Source organism: Lipotes vexillifer, unplaced genomic scaffold (genome assembly GCF_000442215.2).
Source record: "Lipotes vexillifer unplaced genomic scaffold, Lipotes_vexillifer_v1.1 scaffold278, whole genome shotgun sequence".
NCBI lineage: Eukaryota > Metazoa > Chordata > Mammalia > Artiodactyla > Lipotidae > Lipotes > Lipotes vexillifer.
The window spans coordinates 181,524-190,570 of NW_006769677.1; positions in this window are offsets into that span (position 1 = coordinate 181,524).

The window sequence follows — 9,047 nt, forward strand, 5'->3', positions numbered from 1 at the left end:
CAGCAGGCAAACTCGGGGCTTCCCCCTGAGCAGAAACAGAGCTTTTCAGTACAGTTATTACTTGAGCAGAGAACTCAGTTTTTCTAGAAAAGGACTGAGTGAGCCCTGTGTCATACTGTCTGTGGTTCACGCAGTGGGGAGGCTGACCACGGGCTTGGCTGTGATAGAGCGGTCCCTCTCCCGCCTCCACCTCTGGAGGACCACATGGGCTGCACGATGGAACTTGAAAGGATGGTTCTAACAGAAGCAGACAGTTTCCTGCAGCTATGCAACAGCCCACGCCAGCCTGAATCGCCCGCCTGAATCACCCACGGCTGAGGGAAGCTGGGGGAGCAAGGTCCAGAAGTGCCTAGGGCTAGGTTAGTCTCAGAGACTTCCCGGAGGCAGCCGGCCCCCCAGATCCTCACTGGAAAAGAAGAGCTTGACTGGGGAGGGTGCTGCTCTTTTGTGATTTCTTGAGTGAAATAAATCCTTGGAGCCCAGGGTGTTGGGGCCTGGTATGTGTATATTCAGAGAGGTCTCTAGGTGGAAGAAAGACTTGGGCAAGGAGATAAGAACACTGATAAACTAGATCACACATAGGAATGCAACCTACTGACCCTCCAGTCTCCAGGAACCCACAGCAGTTAGCTCCAGGCAAATCCTCCTCCTTCAGAAAGCCCACCAGGAGTGTGTCCAGCAGTGTGGCTTGCAGCTGCCAAGCTATGGGGAAACTTCTGGGATCTGTGCTGTGGATATGGGGGAGGCTGATGGGGTGGGCATGGGGATAAGAAGGTGGGCCAGGGCCAGGGCCAGGGTGGCTGCATGGGGAGGTGATGGCCAGAGCAAGGGGCTTATAGGCCCGGTGTGAGACTGGCCCACAGCAGGTGGGAGGTATTTTTAGGTAGGCTCAGGTGCAGACAGAGACATTACGCCATGACCCGACAGGTGGTTAATATTTAATCCCTTCCTTAATCATTAACTCCCTGGCTGGCTGGAGAGGAAAGGGATTGTTGTCAAATCAGTAACCACAGGCTAGGAACAATGTCCACCAAGCTGGTTGTCCCTCCTGCAGCTGGGAGTGCTGGCTGGGTGGGGTTGTCCGCGGCCCTGGGGGCCCTGGTTCATCTCCTTCCCATAGTGACCTCAGGACGTGGAGAAGGTACAGGAGGTCAGGAAGAACCCCCTCCAAGCCAGGGATTGCCCTCTAACCCCAGGCACTTACTGGTGGGGAGGGACTGTGGGGGGCAGTGTCCATTCAGGCGTGAGGATTCCAGGCCCTGCTTCCAGGCCGAGTGACCTTGGGCGAGTCACCACGTGGCCTCCCTGAGCCTCAGTTTCCTCATCTGCTCAATGAGGATAAGTATTCTTATCTTAAAGGATGGTCATGAGATTTGAGTCAGATATGGGTGTACAAGGAAGTACTCTGTAAGCTGAAGATTGAGACAGCAAATAAGTCAGAGAAAGGACAGGCGGAAAGATACAGAGAGTAAGAGTTCAAAGCTGAGAGAGGAAAGCTACCGTGCTCTGGCTTCTAGTCACTTAAATGCAGTTCCATTCAATGCAGTTGGCTTTAATTCAGATCATGAGTATGTACTGGGCAAGGCTGTGTCCCCAGTCCTAAGCTGGCCTTTGGGGTAATTTGAAAGGAGTCAGCCTCACCCTCAGGGAGCAAGGGTGACCAAGCTCCAAGCCTGAACCAGAACAAGATGAACAGTGTTTGTGATGTAGGCCAGCAGGTCAGGGCTGCAGGGTCAACAGGGAAGGGCAGGGGGAGAACAGTGTGAGCTGGAAGGTCAGGACAGGCTTCAGGGGTGAGGCAGGGTGGGGGAACAGCCTGAGGGATGAGAAGGCGCTGGGTATGTAGGGGAGAGAGGACTCCTGAGTATATGCTCGCACGTACCCGGGGCATTCAAGTACATAAGCAGACTGCGCAAGGGTGTACACGAATCACTCTCACAAATTGATTCACATAGTCACCCATGAGTGTGTGTGTGCACACGCACACACACACACACACACACACACACACACACACACACAGAGCCACACCCTCTTGGGCACGCATGGGCCTCCTCTCCCAGCCCCAGCCCTGAGACCCTCTGGGTAATTCAGCACATCTGAGCCTGGCTGACACCCGCCAACAGTACTGAAGCCTTCAGGGTACATAGAAAAGCCGTGGAGTAAACTACCCCAAAGCAGAGTTACTTTTCCTCTGTTCCCTCCTTCAGCTGAATTTTTAAGGCTGAAGTTCATCATTTATCTAAAGAGAAAATATGTAAAATAACTGGTCTTGTTAAGAGTGCAATATTATATTTTTATATAAAAATAAAAATTAAATTGGGATTATTTATTCAGCATGAAACTTAATATGTATATGCATATTGCAGCAAATATTTCTGTAAATTATCACAAGCTCTGTTATCTTTGTAACCACTGCCACTTCAAATTGGGAATCAATTTCATTAAAAAAATTTTTTTTTCTTTTTTTGGCTGCATCGAGCGGCTTGTGGGATCCCCAACCAGGGATCAAACCCAGGCCCTCTGCAGTGGAAGCCCGGAGTCCTAACCACTGGCCCGCCAGGAAATTCCCATAACGTTTTTTTTAAAAAAGGAGGTGCAGCTAGAGCCTCATATGGGTGTGAGGGAGCTGCAAGCAGAAAGCTTAGAGTCGGCATGGGCATCCGGACACACCTTCCAGCTGGGACAGGAGACAGGCAGGAAGGAGATGAAGGGACTAGACAGAGGCAGTTCTGGGGGCAGCAGGCACAGCTTCTTAGAGGAGGAAGGTATGGAGCGACCTTTAGGAAAGAGGGATTGGAGGGGCACAGGGAGAGCTCCCTGGAGGGCCACTGGGGCCCCCAGGAGCCATGCTCTCAGCCCACCTCTGGCTGCACCATCCATATCCCATTCTCAGACTGGGACCAGACCCTCATAGCCAAAAAGAAGCCAGGCAGAGACTGCTCAGAAACTGGCCTGAAGGGTGATAAAAATAGAATTCTGTCTTTCCGTCTAGGGCTGTATAGGAGCCTGGGGTAAAGGTCCTTCTCTGAGCTCTCTAGGCAAATACTAAGACTCTTGTAGGAAACCAGTCTCGCTCCGTGTCCCCTGTCCTGAGGAGCTTCTGTAGTGCCGTGTAGCCAGGGAGGGACCCCTAACAGAGGTACAAACACTGCTAGGGTCAGGCAATTGGTGGTCTGGAGCTCAGGCTCTGGATCCAGATCGCCAGAGCCTAAATCCTGCCTCCATCCGTTTCCAGCTGTGTGACCTTGGGCCTGTTACCTGACCTCTCTGTGTTTCAGTTTCTTGTCTATAACTTGGGGATAACAGTAAAGTACTTGATGCCTGTGGTTGTTGTGAGGGTTAAATGAGACACAGGGTCCAGCCTAGTGCCTGGCACGTGGTAAGTGCTAAAGCCATTTAAAAAAGAATGAGTTTCTGACTCGCCTATTCAGGGAAGCTTCCTGGAGGAGGAGACATGTGAGCAGGCCCTTGAGGGACCAGTGGGGTTGCCACAGATCCAGGTGAAGGAAAGATGTCCCTTCCCTGAGGAGGGCCCAGTGTAAGCAGAAGCAAGAAAGGACATGGCATGTTTGGGGACCACGAGGAATTTAGTGTGGCCACACCCACTGCCTGGAGGATAGAAGTGGGGCCTGGTTGGGATCCACAGAGGTCGGGGAGGGTTTGGAATGTCCAGCTATCCTGGAGCAATGGGAACTCAGGGAGGCTTGTGAGTGGGACCCTGACAACACTAAGGCTGAGTTCTGGCAGCAAGGATCAGCTTTAACTGCTGGGGAGAAACCCAGGCAGAAGGTCGTCGAGGGGCCAGGAGCCTTGCAGGAGGCGGGTCTCAAGGCCCTGGGCTTGGGTGATTTGGGAGGTTGGCCTGAGACCAGTGGGGAGGTAGAGGTGCTGACTTCGTCTGTGGGTCTTTCACCCTGGTTAGACTCAAAATATACCCTCTGTGAAGCTCCATCACAGGAGCCTTTGGGCATGCTCTCTGAGGTCCTTCCAGCCCCTGCATTCTGTGGGTCTGGCCCCACCACCTTGGGCAGGTCACATCATTTGTCCTGCTTCCATTTTCCCATCTGTCAAGTGAATACAGGAATTCCTGTCTACTCTGGGATGTGGAAGCCTCAAGCAGATGCTCTGCTGCAAGGGTCAGGTAGGGAGGTTCACGCCAGGGAAGGACCTAGGCCACAGCTTCAACTCTGTCTTGCTGGGGTGGCCCCTCAGTTTATCTGAGTCAGGGCAGGGCTGGGATGCACGAGGAGGAGATACTCCTTCAGGCGGCCAGATAGCGTGAGGGGGTGATAAAGGGCACAGGCCCAGAAACCGACTTCGAGAGGGTGGGACGGCGAGGCTGTCACTTCTCTGACCCCTTGGCCGACCCCCATGCACCCTCCCGGCCAGCTGGGTACAGCCCCAGCCTTCCATCCTCCCACCCTCCCACCGTGGGACAGGAGGAGAGAAAGAGGCCACAGGAACTGGCCTTTGAAAGTTGTTGGTGGGCTTTGGACACTGTCTCAGGGGGCTGATGGGGGCAGAGGCCAGACTATGAGGGAAAGGGAGGGTGACCAACTCATCCTTCCCAGTTTTTGTTCGTTTGTTCTAATTTATTTATTTGGCTGCACTGGGTCTTAGTTGCGGCGTGCGGAATCTTTTAGTTGCGGCTTGCCGAATCTTTAGCTGTGGCATGTGGGATCTAGTTTCCTGCCCAGGGATCGAACCCGGGCCCCTGCATTGGGAGCACAAAGTCTTAACCACTGGGCCACCAGGGAAGTCTCTTCTTGCCAGTTTTAACACTGAAAGCCTGTCTTCAGAAACCTCTCAGTCCTGAGCAAATCAACATGGTTTGCCTGGGACTGTCCAGGTTTTAAAAATGAAAGTCCCTTATCCCGGAAACCCCCTCAGTCCCAGGGAAACCAAGACAGTTGGTCACCCTAGGAGTAAAAGAGTAGGTCTGGCGGGGGCGGGGTGACTAGGATGGGGGAGCAGACAACTCTTTTCTGAGTTTCCATAGCCCTGATTCTTTTTTTTTTAATTTATTTTTTATTGAGGTAACATTGGTTTATAACATTATATTTCGTATACTTCTGTATATGTTACAGTGTGCTCACCACCAGAAATTTAGTTTCCATCTGTCACCATAGAGTTGATCCCCTTTACCCATTTTGCGCTCCCCCCTCCCCCCACTCCTTCCCCTCTGGTAACCACTACTCTGTTCTCTGTGTGTTTATTTCTCTTTGGTTTGCTCATTTATTTTATTTTATTTTTTTGCGGTACGCGGGCCTCCCACTGCTGTGGCCTCTCCCGTTGCGGAGCACAGGCTCCCGACACGCAGGCTCAGCGGCCATGGCTCACGGGCCCAGCCGCTCCGCAGCATGTGGGATCTTCCCGGACCGGGGCACGAACCCGTGTCCCCTGCATCGGCAGGCGGACTCTCAACCGCTGCGCCACCAGGGAAGCCCCATTTATTTTATTTTGTTTGTTGTTTTTTATCTTCTACGTATGATTGGGATCATATGGTATTTGTCTTTCTCTGTATGACTTATTTCACTTAGCATAATACCCTCAAGGTCCATCCATGTTGTCACAAATGGCAAGATTTCATCCTTTTTATAGCTGAGTAAGTATTCCATTCCATACATATACCACATCTTCTTTATCCATTCATCTGTCAGTAGGCACTTAGGTTGTTTCTGTATCTTGGCTATTGTAAATAATGCTGCAATGAACACAAGGGTGCATATATCTTTTTGAATGAGTGTTTTCGTATTCTTTGGTTATATACCCAGAAGTGGGATAGCTGGATCATATGATAGTTCTATTCTTAATTTTCTGAGGAATCTCCCTAATGGTTTCCATAGTGGCTGCACCAATTTACATTCCCACCAACAGTGTGTGAGTGTATTTTACATACTCCCTGTCTTCACCAACACCTGTTATTTTTTTCCATAGCCTCAATTCTTAACCATGCCTACTGTGTTCAGCACATGCCCCGTGTGAGGGAACGGCTCAGGTTGTGTCTCTAGCGGGCGAATCTGGAAGTCTGGAGCTGCTTTACTAGGGGGCTTCTTTACCAGGCTGAGGCTGGGAGGGGTGGACGGTTCATGGGAGAATTTTTGATGTCGGCTGCTCTGTCCTCCAGGAGCTTCAGAGATAGAGAGGGGACTTGGGATGGGTTGCGTGCCTCACAGCTTGCTGCTCTGGTTAGTGAGATGCTACAGTACCACAGACGTAACCAGCAGCCAGATCTCTGGGATCAGAAATTGCTGAAAATCAAAGTTAGGGTGCCTTCCTGGCTTTGGGGGTCCAGTCACAATGCTCTGCTCAGAGCCCCTGCTCCCACCCACCCCCCTCGGGCCCTGCTCACTTGGCCCCGTCCCATGTGGGCTTCTGGGACTGGAGCAGGTTCTGGGGACAGGACAGGAAAGCTGTCAGGTGTGTGGGAGGGTGGTCAGGGGCTCCTCCCTAGAGAGGACTCAGATGAGTTGGGGGAGTCAGAAGGGAGGCTTTCTGCCACCTGCGGCTCAGGCCTAGGCCTCCCTGCCTCCCACCCTCGGGGCTTGGTTTTATCCCATACTCACCCTGGAAAAAGTGTAGACTTTCCTTACCTGGGACATGGAAATCTCAGAGACCCTTGACCCCAGCACCTCCGTCCTCAGAGCTGTGCTGGCCAGTCAACGTGAGGTGAAAGCCTGATGGGGTTGATGGGAGCAGGGCCCGGGAGACAGAACAGAGCACCCTGAAGAGAAAGGCCTTGGACCGTCTATTGCGGGACGGGCCTAAAGGGATGGGAGAGGAAAATGGTGCCCAAAGATACCCCAAAGACAGCTCCCTGTAGGTTGGCTCAGCCAAAGAAGATTCTGAGAGACTTCATGGTCTCTGGGGAAGTGTCTGAACCAGATACCCACAGAACAACTATTTCTAGACTTAATGGAAAATCTACACCACGTCTCCTTCCGAGGATTCCCGAGTTGGTTGGGTGGGTGAAGCCAGCTGTTAATGAAGCCAGCTGTGGTCTTGCTTTTGACATCAGTGTTGGCAAATGGGCCTAACTCTAGGCTCCCTTGCTTCCAGAAAGTCATCTCCCCTGCCCCTCTGCTCCCCCAGCCCCACCAGAGGTAGGGGCCTGCTTATAGCTCACCTCATTTTACCTGTATCCCGCCCTATTGCTTTGGCCTGTTCACTTATCCAGCACCTCCCCGAGTCGTGGTCCCTGTCTGGTCACCTCTGAGCCCCTGAGCTTCCCAGGTAGTGTCTCTGCAGATGCCTGGAAGATTGCTGTGTGGTAGGCCGTGGGACCCCCCCCAGCGGTGACCATGAATTTCCAGACAGGCGAGGGCCGGGGGAGAGGGACTCGAGGAGGGGCGCAGAGACCAGGCTAGGTGTCTTGGGGGAGAGACAGAGAGAGTGTTCTGGGGCCCTTTGTGTCTCAAACTCAGCCTTCCCCGCCCTCCCACGCTGACTCAGCCACGAGACCAAACTGTGTGAACAAATGGTACCGATGGTCCAGGGGCTGGGACGGAATCCCCCCAGACAGGCTGGCCAAAGGGTTCCCGACAACGATGAGTCGATGACTTCCTCGGTCTGCAGGGAGCCACAGGGAGGGGGGCGGAGGGGGGCAGAGGGGAGAGGCTGGGGGCAGGGCTACCCTGGGGGGCGGGGCCGAGGGGGGGGAGGGGCTGAGGGCAGAGGAGCCAGGCCTGGCTGGCCTTTGAAGGGCAGGCCTTCCTGGGGTGGAAACTTTAATCGCCCCCAATTAAACCATTGCCGGAAGCTTTTAACAGCCCCATACGGCCTTTCAAGGACTGCCCTTTTGTCAGACGGCCAAGCTGTTATGCAAAAAGAGAGCAGGCTGGGGGCCTGTGACCACTCATCCCAGGCCCCAAGGCCAGCCAGCCCCCAAACTCAGGCCAGCCTCCAAAGAGTCTGCTTCTTTGCGAATCAAAGGCTGGGGAACCTGCTTTGATCTGGGGGAAACCCAGCCCTTCCCAGTCTCCCCAGCTTCAGTCCCCTCACTGAGGGTGTGGAGCCTTCAAGGAGGCCTTCAAGCCCCCCCAGTTTCCAGGTCTGGGTCTGGCCAGGCTGATCCCTGGGGTCTTAGGAGCCTGCCCCTTACCTCAAGAAGCAGGTCCACTAGGATGGTGGAAACTTTCACTGCTCTCACTGCCCTCCTCAGACAAGGAAACCCTGGCTCTACCTCCTCCGGCTGCTCTAGGGCCTTCTAGCCCTTGTGACAGAGGGTAGTCCTCAAGTGGGTGTCATCTGGGGCCCTATTGGAAATGCAGACTCTCAGGCCCTACTCCAGACCGACTAGATCAGAATCTGCTTTTTAACAACCCCCCAGGTGAAGTTTGAGAAATACTGCTCTAGTATTTCTAGGATTTCTTCCCCTCTCTGCATTTCTTCTCCCACCCACATGCCACCCCAGCAAAAAAAAAAAAAGCAAGATTAAGAGTGGAAATGATATTAACCGTGATAAATTAAGGACAATATAGTCCTCTGCTTTCCAAACTCTCTACAACATATAATTTCTAAAATGTCAACGACAAAGCCCTTTCTGTAAATAGCAGCTTCTGGAGGACCCCAAATGGCAGGCTTCCATTTGGTCATTTGGTTAACATCAAAACCCTCCACCCTGATTTCCTCACCTGCTCCTTCATTGCATTCTCAGAACTGCCCGAGGGAGAGATGACAAGCATCCCCATTATACAGAAGAGGGAACTGAAGCCCCGGCAGGTTTGTGGACTGGCCTGAGGTAGTGGCCAAGTTGCAGGGGGACTCAGGAAACCCCACTCAGGGTCTCCCTGCTCACAGGTCCAGAAGGGCTGCCGTCGACAGCTGTGAGCCGTGTGCACTGCACAAATGTGCCTGACCCTGAAGGTGGGAGTTGAGGCTGAAGTCCAGTTCCCACCCCACTCCCCAAGAGTGTCCTGGTGTGGGCAGGGCCCCCTGTGTGGGAGAAAGGGGAGACTTTTTCTGTTACGCCAAAGCCCCATGCAGGCAAGCAAAAGCCTGGAGCCTCCAGAATTCCCGTTTCCCTCCTCCTCCTCCTCGGAAGA